General features: G+C 34.4%; 1 long non-coding RNA gene across 1 annotated transcript; it reads left to right on the top strand.

Moving 5' to 3' along the window:
* The first annotated feature begins 1,879 nt into the window (after nt 1-1,879).
* Nucleotides 1,880-9,698, top strand: LOC138851568 (uncharacterized). Its single transcript, XR_011391280.1, has 3 exons — nt 1,880-1,993; nt 5,090-5,248; nt 9,669-9,698. It is a non-coding gene; the product is annotated as an uncharacterized lncRNA (long non-coding RNA).
* Nucleotides 9,699-12,492: the final 2,794 nt, after the last annotated feature.

The raw sequence follows: 12,492 nt of genomic DNA, 5'->3' as shown, positions 1-12,492 counted from the left end.
GCGAGGGTCTTGGCAAGAGGCGTGGAGTTAAAAGATAAAGAATCACACATAAAGTGGGAGTTGTCACAGTTGCTCTTTGCTGATGACACTGTGCTCTTGGGAGATTCTGAAGAGAAGTTGCAGAGATTGGTGGATGAATTTGGTAGGGTGTGCAAAAGAAGAAAATTAAAAGTGAATACAGGAAAGAGTAAGGTTATGAGGATAACAAAAAGATTAGGTGATGAAAGATTGGATATCAGATTGGAGGGAGAGAGTATGGAGGAGGTGAATGTATTCAGATATTTGGGAGTGGACGTGTCAGCGGATGGGTCTATGAAAGATGAGGTGAATCATAGAATTGATGAGGGGAAAAGGGTGAGTGGTGCACTTAGGAGTCTGTGGAGACAAAGAACTTTGTCCTTGGAGGCAAAGAGGGGAATGTATGAGAGTATAGTTTTACCAACGCTCTTATATGGGTGTGAAGCATGGGTGATGAATGTTGCAGCGAGGAGAAGGCTGGAGGCAGTGGAGATGTCATGTCTGAGGGCAATGTGTGGTGTGAATATAATGCAGAGAATTCGTAGTTTGGAAGTTAGGAGGAGGTGCGGGATTACCAAAACTGTTGTCCAGAGGGCTGAGGAAGGGTTGTTGAGGTGGTTCGGACATGTAGAGAGAATGGAGCGAAACAGAATGACTTCAAGAGTGTATCAGTCTGTAGTGGAAGGAAGGCGGGGTAGGGGTCGGCCTAGGAAAGGTTGGAGGGAGGGGGTAAAGGAGGTTTTGTGTGCGAGGGGCTTGGACTTCCAGCAGGCATGCGTGAGCGTGTTTGATAGGAGTGAATGGAGACAAATGGTTTTTAATACTTGACGTGCTGTTGGAGTGTGAGCAAAGTAACATTTATGAAGGGGTTCAGGGAAACCGGCAGGCCGGACTTGAGTCCTGGAGATGGGAAGTACAGTGCCTGCACTCTGAAGGAGGGGTGTTAATGTTGCAGTTTAAAAACTGTAGTGTAAAGCACCCTTCTGGCAAGACAGTGATGGAGTGAATGATGGATTTGTCAGAGGGAGAGCACATATGCGGGACCCCTACAGCAGTCTTCCTCTCTCTTTTTTGTCTCCTTTCTCTCTGTCTCGTCTTACATTTCCTTCTCTCTCTTTCTTCTTAAAGATGAACCTATGTCTCTTTAATAGTAGACAGACTTGAAATTTAATGTCTTCCTGAGATGGCATGCTTTTATTTTTCATTTCTAATTATTTAGTTATCCCACCATGTCATCCATAGTCATCCAATGTGCCGCTTATTCATTTTGCACAGTAGCCAGAGTAAATGTGTTGCTTTTATTCTATAGATGAAGACTTCGTTATACACGTGCACGAAGACTTTCTTGAGATCATCCTCAAAGATGTTGTAAATGCATGAAAGTGAAATGTAAGTTCTCTAAATATGTTGCTTGAACCACAGTCTTGAATGCCACTGTATAACGTAAGTCACTTTTATTTCTAGACGGCGCTCCTGTACACATCACCATATTTCTTATGAATCGTCTTAAACATCTCTTACAGTTCATACGGCTGAATGAAGTTTTTTCTGTGTGGTAGCTGTCCTAACTTGAGATCATCCGTATTCTCTTATTTCTGCAACAATCTTTGGTGCGGTACTGTGTCAAGGGCCTCCTGGCAGTCTAGGAATACGCAGTCTTTCCAGCCTTCTCATACTGCCTCAGTTATCCTCAGCTTGACAAGGGAAACCCCCGTTGCCCCTAGCAACCTATGTGGTACTTACCATTAACGACCAGTTGACATCACAGATGTCATGTGAGAGAGTGCGGTAGAGGGCGTGGCTGTGGTAAATGCTGGCGCCCTGTTCATTATATAAGTCCTCCATACGCCCTTAGCTTAATACATCGACCCCGGCTCTCATGCAGGCGACACCACCGTCCAACTGTCGGTGTCGTGAGAACTCTTGCATCGCCCAGTAGCAGCTCCTTGAATACCCTTGTTGCAGCAGTCACTAGGTAATTACCTTCCCTCTAGTCTGCTTCTTCTTGTATCGCTGTTTTTCATTCCCCCATTTCCACCTCCACTAGGTAGTCAAAAGATGGTTATAATCATAACTATAATTTTTAAAGGAGTGGACCGGTAAGCCAGTGGAAGGTCTCGGTCAGATGACCAAAAGCTCCAGCAGCAGGTCATTATATGACCAAGATCAGTGACAGGAAACACTTGTCCTGTTTCCTGACGAGTCTTAACTAGGTAATCGAATCACTGAACTACATGGTTACTAATTTATAGATGTTATTCATATTCGATTTCCTTTATTTTAACGTCCTTTAAGATAAAGAAAAGATTTAATCTTGTTACTTTACACTTCGCTCGTATCTTTGCCATGAATTTAACATGTTGACTTATGAAGTTCCCGTCCTCTATCTTCATCAGTTTTGTCCCTTACAGTTACTGATTCCCAGTTTTCCCAGTCAATTTCTTTATGATTAAAGTCTCAGATGATCAATAATTTAATCTTTATTATATTCTCTATTAGTGTTGATTTCCCCAGGATCTGTGATTCTGTATTACTGCCTTGTTGTTTTTCTTTATATTTCTATCTTGGTCTTCTTGTGCTTAGTGAGGTATTGTAAACGGCTCTTATTTTTTTATTTTACTGCTGTATCCGGTGTCCTTGCTGCACAGTTGCTGAAGTCTCTATTACAGAGGTTATTTATTTCTGTTTCTCTTTCCTTACTATGTGATATCCCTCAGGGAATAGCCAAATATAACAGACATGGCTATTATGTTAGATTTTCTTTCTAATATTCTCATCTTCATCTCACAGCCATCTCTTTATACCATCTGCATTTGTGTACTAAATATTTATTCTTCCATTTGACTCTTTTTAAGATACATCTGCACTTTGCTTGGTGTGTTAGGTAATAGGTGGGGGGGGGGGGGCGAAGTCTTGTAGGATTTTGTGGTCTTTCATCCCTGGGTGGGTCTCTTCTTGGATTAATGACGAATATTTTTTTTATTATTGTTTAATGGCTTGAAGCGGTGGATATTTGGGTCACTTAGGCACCTAAAGTCAGTACCTGACCAGCCGGGCTGTGGTTCGTACGTCGGGTTGCGTGCGGCCAACAGTAACAGCCTGGTTGATCAGGCCCTGATCCACCATGAGGTCTGGTCACAGACAGGGCCGCGGGGGCGTTGACCCCAGAAACTTTCTCCAGGTATACTCCAGATATTGTAACCAGTCTGTTTTTCATGTGTCCTGATTTTACTCTCCCATTTCTTTTACATTGCGTGTGTGTGCATGTGTGTACTTGTGTGTACTCGCCTAGCTGAGGTTGAAGGGGTCGACCCCTAGCTCCTGGTGTGTGTATGTGTGTGTGTGTGTGTGTGTGTGTGTGTGTGTGTGTGTGTGTGTGTGTGTGTGTGTGTGTGTGTGTGTGTAGGCTTCCTGTGTGGGGCTAGGATGCGGAAGGGTTAACAATGTGACTAGCAGTAGGAGAGACGTGACTCTGTGACTGGACTGACAATAAAGGTATTATGAGGTCATTTGTGTTAGGGCACAGTAGACATAAGTCATAACACTGTGGATATTGTGACAGTGTGGGTGTTATGATAGTGGCCTCGTACGACATATGTCATTATGATGGTCCGAGTGATTTAACCTTGTGTTTTGCCATGGCTAGGGCACATAAAAGCCCGGATGTCATGGTTGCTTGATATAACAATTTATCTTAATTATGGGTGATATTTTAGATTTAGATGTTATAAACAATGTTGGTGATATCATTGGTGATATAACAGTTGTGTAGATGTTATAACAGATACGTTGTGTAGATGTTGAACAATGTGATATCATTGTGTAGATGTTATAAGAGTGTTGGTGATATCAGATGTTAGAACAATGTTGATATCATTGTTAGTGTAGATGTTGGTGATATCGAATGTTAGAACAATGTTGGTGATATCATTGTGTAGATGTAAATTGTTATAATAGCGTTGGTGATATCGTTTTATAGATGTGGTGATATAGTTATGTAAATTGTTATAATAGCGTTGGTGATATCGTTTTATAGATGTTATAACAGCGTTGGTGATACGGTGGTATTCCTGCCATCACAGCAAGCCTACTTCCAACATATTAACAAGGTGGGCAGTTGTCCAAGTACAAACTGCCCTTCTACTAAAAATAAAACAATGGTGTGTCGCCCATGTATATTTATACTAGTGTTAAAAAATATCTACATAAAGCCATAATAGAGTTAGAGGCATTATGGAATTTGCATGTTTTTTTTTTACAGATATTTGGGCACCAGGAGAATAAAACAACCCTCGTTCTCATAATTCAAGAAATCGTAATGACACGATTGCAAACAAATCAGGGAACGGGTAGGGTTTGAACAAATGAGTGAATCTTGAAACTCACAAACTAGTGCGTTAACCACTCAGCCAGTAGGCTCTAGTATAATTGTTCCATCGAGGTATATTTCTATAAACCATAGGAAGGTTAGCCTGGATCCCACTGTGACTACAACTGCAGGTTTTCACAGACTAATCTCTCTAGTTATGGATTCAATTCCCACCCGTTCCGTGATTATTTTGAACTCTCATCCAACTGTAGCAATAATCCTGGCAGCCAAGCGGTGAAGGTACTAGGTCCCACAAATTGACACTTATCCCAATCGCCTATTCATAAAAAAAAATTTCTTCCGCAGTGAAACTGATCTTTGAGTAACAAATTGGTTGGTAAATGAGAATATGTAATAACATATCATCGGAGCTTCCAATGTTGAAGAAATGAATAGGAAGTCCAGGCAGATTCGTTCAGAGAAACGACTCTCCCTAGAGAGAGTCGTTTCCATGAACAAATCTGCCTGGATTTTCTACTCATTTCCACAACATTGCAAGCTTCTGATGTGTTGTATGCAACACGAAAAGGCCTATAGCTATCATTCAACTCCCCCTGTGGATATTTTGCATCTTTTGTTGCTCGTTCGCGATTATTGCAAGACAAATATGTAATGGTAAAATAAACTTTGAGAATATACTGATAATTTGAGTCGAAACAAAGCGTTACTCTAATCTACCGTTTTTTACAATACCTTCTTTAGGGCAGCATGTGGGCGTACCTGGCGATGGTATGGGTGGTGTGGGCGTGCGTGGGCGGTGAACGCAGATCTTCAGACCCCAGCCTGCAACACCCAGACCTGGAGATCCCTCAGTTCGACCCTGCCAACTTGCCTGACCTGCCACTGGGCAACGTGGACTCCGTGAGTGACTCCATCACTTCCACCTTTGTCATATTTACATTTGAATCCCTGGTTGGAGGTCATCACTATCTCCTTGCTTAGTTTTTTTAAGGTAGTGTCTTGATACTGGTGACGGGCTCTTGATCGAAGGACTTGGAACTACGCATCTTCTTACTTGAATCAAAACTAATTATTCTGGTCTGTAGCCAAAATGCATCAGAAATAGTTTTGGGTCACTGAATACGGAAAAGATACTTAAAATATATATATATATATATATATATATATATATATATATATATATATATATATATATATATATATATATATATATATATATATATATATATATATATAAGCAAAACCAACCACTCTGAAAGAATAGAGAAATTCCCAGCGCTTTCGTGACTACTCACATTATCAAGGAACTATGAAAGTAAAGCATCCAAGGAAGCTATATAAGGGGTCTGGCCAACACCTCACTATCAGATCCCACAACGGTTAAACACCTGACGCGCGCCGACCCAACTGGACAGGTCCTTTGCACAACTCACCCACAAACTATTCTACCCAAGAAAATTTAAAAATTATTTGTCCAGTGTATTATTAAATTCTTCCCAAATTCTATTAATTATAAATGGATCTAATTTATATAAACCAAAGGAAATATTCATATTATTGTCAAAACTGCTTTTTATGAAACAAGATTCAATTATATTCCTGTCGACCATGAACTTGCTTGATACTACTTTCTCAACTTTTTGAAAATCAATTGGATGGTTAAAATCTCTTACATGAATAAATAGAGCATTGGAATCTTGTCCAGTTCTAATGCTATATTTATGTTGTTTTAATCTTAGTTCGAGATTTTTACCAGTTTGACCGTAATAAACTTTATCGCAAATTTTACAAGGAATCTTATAGACACATCCATCAGCATTTTGGGGGGGATTCTTTATCAAAAGTTTTTTTTACTGTATCAAAATTTTTGAATACAACTTTAATATTAAAAGTCTTAAGAAGAGAAGGCATATCAACCAAGTTTTCATGGTAAGGGAGAACCAACATATTTTTAGTTGAATAAAGCTGGTTGTCCCTTTTTGGATTGTAAAAAGTATTTCTAGCAACTTTAAAAGATTTATCAATTACATTTCTTGGGTATTTTAAATCATTACCTATTTCATAAATTTTGGATATTTCCTCATCTATGAACTCAGGACTACAAATTCGTAAAGCTCTCAAAAACATTGATGAGAAAACAGACAGTTTGACTATCTTGATGCGAGGAATAATAGTGGACATAGGAACAGTTATTTGTAGGTTTTCTGTAAATTTTAAATTTGAATTCATTATTACCCTTAATAATTAAAACATCTAGAAAAGGCAATGAATTTTCTTCAAACTCAACAGTAAAGTTTATAGAATGGGCTAAGCTATTTAATTTTCCTAGGAAATGGTGTATATCTACATTTTTGGGCATAAGACACAAAATATCATCAACATATCTGAACCATTTAGCTCTATTAGGGAGGATTGTGTTAAGTAACCTTGTTTCAAAAAATTCTATGTATAGGTTACTGAGAACAGGTGAAAGAGGGTTTCCCATTGCCATACCAAACTTCTGAGTGTAAAACTTATCATTAAATACAAATTTTGCATCAACAATGCAAAGTTTAATAAGTTTAATGATAGTAGGAACTGGCAAATGTAAATCATAGTTAACGATTTCTTCAGATAAGAAACTTAATAAATCATCAACAGAAACTTTCGTAAACAAGGAAGTTACATCATATATATATATATATATATATATATATATATATATATATATATATATATATATATATATATATATATATATATATATATATATATATATATATATATATATATATATATATATATATATATATATATATATATATATATATATATATATATATATATATATATATATATATATATATATATATATATATATATATATATATATATATATATATATATATATATATATATATATATATATATATATATATATATATATATATATATATATATATATATATATATATATATATATATATATATATATATATATATATATATATATATATATATATATATATATATATATATATATATATATATATATATATATATATATATATATATATATATATATATATATATATATATATATATATATATATATATATATATATATATATATATATATATATATATATATATATATATATATATATATATATATATATATATATATATATATATATATATATATATATATATATATATATATATATATATATATATATATATATATATATATATATATATATATATATATATATATATATATATATATATATATATATATATATATATATATATATATATATATATATATATATATATATATATATATATATATATATATATATATATATATATATATATATATATATATATATATATATATATATATATATATATATATATATATATATATATATATATATATATATATATATATATATATATATATATATATATATATATATATATATATATATATATATATATATATATATATATATATATATATATATATATATATATATATATATATATATATATATATATATATATATATATATATATATATATATATATATATATATATATATATATATATATATATATATATATATATATATATATATATATATATATATATATATATATATATATATATATATATATATATATATATATATATATATATATATATATATATATATATATATATATATATATATATATATATATATATATATATATATATATATATATATATATATATATATATATATATATATATATATATATATATATATATATATATATATATATATATATATATATATATATATATATATATATATATATATATATATATATATATATATATATATATATATATATATATATATATATATATATATATATATATATATATATATATATATATATATATATATATATATATATATATATATATATATATATATATATATATATATATATATATATATATATATATATATATATATATATATATATATATATATATATATATATATATATATATATATATATATATATATATATATATATATATATATATATATATATATATATATATATATATATATATATATATATATATATATATATATATATATATATATATATATATATATATATATATATATATATATATATATATATATATATATATATATATATATATATATATATATATATATATATATATATATATATATATATATATATATATATATATATATATATATATATATATATATATATATATATATATATATATATATATATATATATATATATATATATATATATATATATATATATATATATATATATATATATATATATATATATATATATATATATATATATATATATATATATATATATATATATATATATATATATATATATATATATATATATATATATATATATATATATATATATATATATATATATATATATATATATATATATATATATATATATATATATATATATATATATATATATATATATATATATATATATATATATATATATATATATATATATATATATATATATATATATATATATATATATATATATATATATATATATATATATATATATATATATATATATATATATATATATATATATATATATATATATATATATATATATATATATATATATATATATATATATATATATATATATATATATATATATATATATATATATATATATATATATATATATATATATATATATATATATATATATATATATATATATATATATATATATATATATATATATATATATATATATGAATGCATCAGTTCATTCAGGAGGTTAAACACGGTATATGTGTTCAACTCTTTGCAGCGTTTACTTCTGACATTGACTTTCGTCAGCCAAATTTAGACAAAGATGTCATGTAAATGAATGAAGAGTGCAGGTAACTTCTCTTTTGTTTGTGGAGAATTGACTTGCATCGCAAAAGCGTTATTATTGCCATGATTAGTAAAGCCTATCAACTTTATTTTGTCTGTAAGATTGATATCGGGTCAAGAGCTGGGCCCGACACATATGTCCGCATGTTTTTCTTGTCTTTTCACAAATCACACATTCTTCCCCACTATCTCCAGCCCATTCAATCTGTCACCAACAAGAAATCTAACTTATATTCCACTGAATAGCTAACACACAGAGTAAGGTAGCATCACTCTGTTGATGTACTCAGTTTAGTTTCTGAAAAAAAAAATTACAATATGACCATACTTGTGTTTCCCAGGTTGAGAACGACATCACGGGAGAGCCTCTCCACTGTGTGTGTACTCACCTAGTTGAGGTTGCAGGGTCGAGTCCTAGCTCCTGGTCCCGCCTCTTCACTGGTCGCTACTAGGTCACTCTCCCTGAAGCGTGAGCTTTATCATACCTCTGCTTAAAGCTATGTATGGATCCTGCCTCCACTACATCGCTTCCCAAACTATTCCACTTCCTGACTACTCTGTGGCTGAAGAAATACTTCCTAACATCCCTGTGATTCATCTGTGTCTTCAACTTCCAACTGTGTCCCCTTGTTGCTGTGTCCCATCTCTGGAACATCCTGTCTTTGTCCACCTTGTCAATTCCTCTCAGTATTTTGTATGTCGTTATCATGTCCCCCTATCTCTCCTGTCCTCCAGTGTCGTCAGGTTGATTTCCCTTAACCTCTCCTCGTAGGACATACCTCTTAGCTCTGGGACTAGTCTTGTTGCAAACCTTTGCACTTTCTCTAGTTTCTTTACGTGCTTGGCTAGGTGTGGGTTCCAAACTGGTGCCGCATACTCCAATATGGGCCTAACGTACACGGTGTACAGGGTCCTGAACGATTCCTTATTAAGATGTCGGAATGCTGTTCTGAGGTTTGCTAGGCGCCCATATGCTGCAGCAGTTATTTGGTTGATGTGCGCTTCAGGAGATGTGCCTGGTGTTATACTCACCCCAAGATCTTTTTCCTTGAGTGAGGTTTGTAGTCTCTGGCCCCCTAGACTGTACTCCGTCTGCGGTCTTCTTTGCCCTTCCCCAATCTTCATGACTTTGCACTTGGTGGGGTTGAACTCCAGGAGCCAATTGCTGGACCAGGTCTGCAGCCTGTCCAGATCCCTTTGTAGTTCTGCCTGGTCTTCGATCGAATGAATTCTTCTCATCAACTTCACGTCATCTGCAAACAGGGACACTTCGGAGTCTATTCCTTCCGTCATGTCGTTCACAAATACCAGAAACAGCACTGGTCCTAGGACTGACCCCTGTGGGACCCCGCTGGTCACAGGTGCCCACTCTGACACCTCGCCACGTACCATGACTCGCTGCTGTCTTCCTGACAAGTATTCCCTGATCCATTGTAGTGCCTTCCCTGTTATCCCTGCTTGGTCCTCCAGTTTTTGCACTAATCTCTTGTGTGGAACTGTGTCAAACGCCTTCTTGCAGTCCAAGAAAATGCAATCCACCCACCCCTCTCTCTCTTGTCTTACTGCTGTCACCATGTCATAGAACTCCAGTAGGTTTGTGACACAGGATTTCCCGTCCCTGAAACCATGTTGGCTGCTGTTGATGAGATCATTCCTTTCTAGGTGTTCCACCACTCTTCTCCTGATAATCTTCTCCATGACTTTGCATACTATACATGTCAGTGACACTGGTCTGTAGTTTAGTGCTTCATGTCTGTCTCCTTTTTTAAAGATTGGGACTACATTTGCTGTCTTCCATGCCTCAGGCAATCTCCCTGTTTCGATAGATGTATTGAATATTGTTGTTAGGGGTACACATAGCGCCTCTGCTCCCTCTCTCAGGACCCATGGAGAGATGTTATCCGGCCCCATTGCCTTTGAGGTATCTAGCTCACTCAGAAGCCTCTTCACTTCTTCCTCGGTTGTGTGTACTGTGTCCAGCACTTGGTGGTGTGCCCCACCTCTCCATCTTTCTGGAGCCCCTTCTGTCTCCTCTGTGAACACTTCTTTGAATCTCTTGTTGAGTTCCTCACATACTTCACGGTCATTTCTTGTTGTCTCTCCTCCTTCCTTCCTTAGCCTGATTACCTGGTCCTTGACTGTTGTTTTCCTCCTGATGTGGCTGTATAACAGCTTCGGGTCAGATTTGGCTTTCGCTGCTATGTCGTTTTCATATTGTCGTTGGGCCTCCCTTCTTATCTGTGCATATTCATTTCTGGCTCTACGACTGCTCTCCTTATTCTCCTGGGTCCTTTGCCTTCTATATTTCTTCCATTCCCTAGCACACTTGGTTTTTGCCTCCCTGCACCTTTGGGTGAACCATGGGCTCATCCTGGCTTTTTCATTATTCCTGTTACCCTTGGGTACAAACCTCTCCTCAGCCTCCTTGCACATTGTTGCTACATATTCCATCATCTCATTAACTGGCTTCCCTGCCAGTTCTCTGTCCCACTGAACCCCGTTCAGGAAGTTCCTCATTCCCGTGTAGTCCCCTTTCTTGTAGTTTGGCTTCATTCACCCTGGCCTTCCTGCTTCCCCCTCCACTTGTAGCTCTACTGTGTATTCGAAGCTTAAAACCACATGATCGCTGGCCCCAAGGGGTCTTTCATATGTGATGTCCTCAATATCTGCACTACTCAAGGTGAATACTAGGTCCAGTCTTGCTGGTTCATCCTCTCCTCTCTCTCTTGTAGTGTCCCTTACGTGTTGGTACATGAAGTTTTCCAGTACCACCTCCATCATCTTAGCCCTCCATGTATCTTGGCCCCCATGTGGCTCCAAGTTCTCCCAATCGATTTCCTTGTGGTTAAAGTCACCCATGATCAGGAGCTTTGCCCTACATGCAAGAGCTCTTCTGGTCACTGCAGCCAGTGTGTCAACCATCGCTCTATTGCTCTCGTCATACTCTTGCCTTGGCCTCCTGCTGTTCTGTGGTGGGTTATACATCACTGCAATTACCACCTTGGGACCTCCAGAGTGAAGCATTCCCGCTATGTAATCGCTTGTTTCTCCGCTGTCTCCTCTCTCCTACTCATCAAAATTCCGTTGGTTTTTGATCAGTAGTGCCACTCCTCCACCCCCCCCCTTTTCCCTCTGTCTTTCCTCAGGATCTGGTATCCCGTTGGA

The sequence above is a fragment of the Cherax quadricarinatus genome, unplaced genomic scaffold (genome assembly GCF_038502225.1).
Source record: "Cherax quadricarinatus isolate ZL_2023a unplaced genomic scaffold, ASM3850222v1 Contig1024, whole genome shotgun sequence".
In the NCBI taxonomy this organism is placed as follows: Eukaryota; Metazoa; Arthropoda; class Malacostraca; order Decapoda; family Parastacidae; genus Cherax; species Cherax quadricarinatus.
Note: the sequence above shows the minus strand (reverse complement) of the source record. Positions and strands in the feature narration are given on the sequence as shown.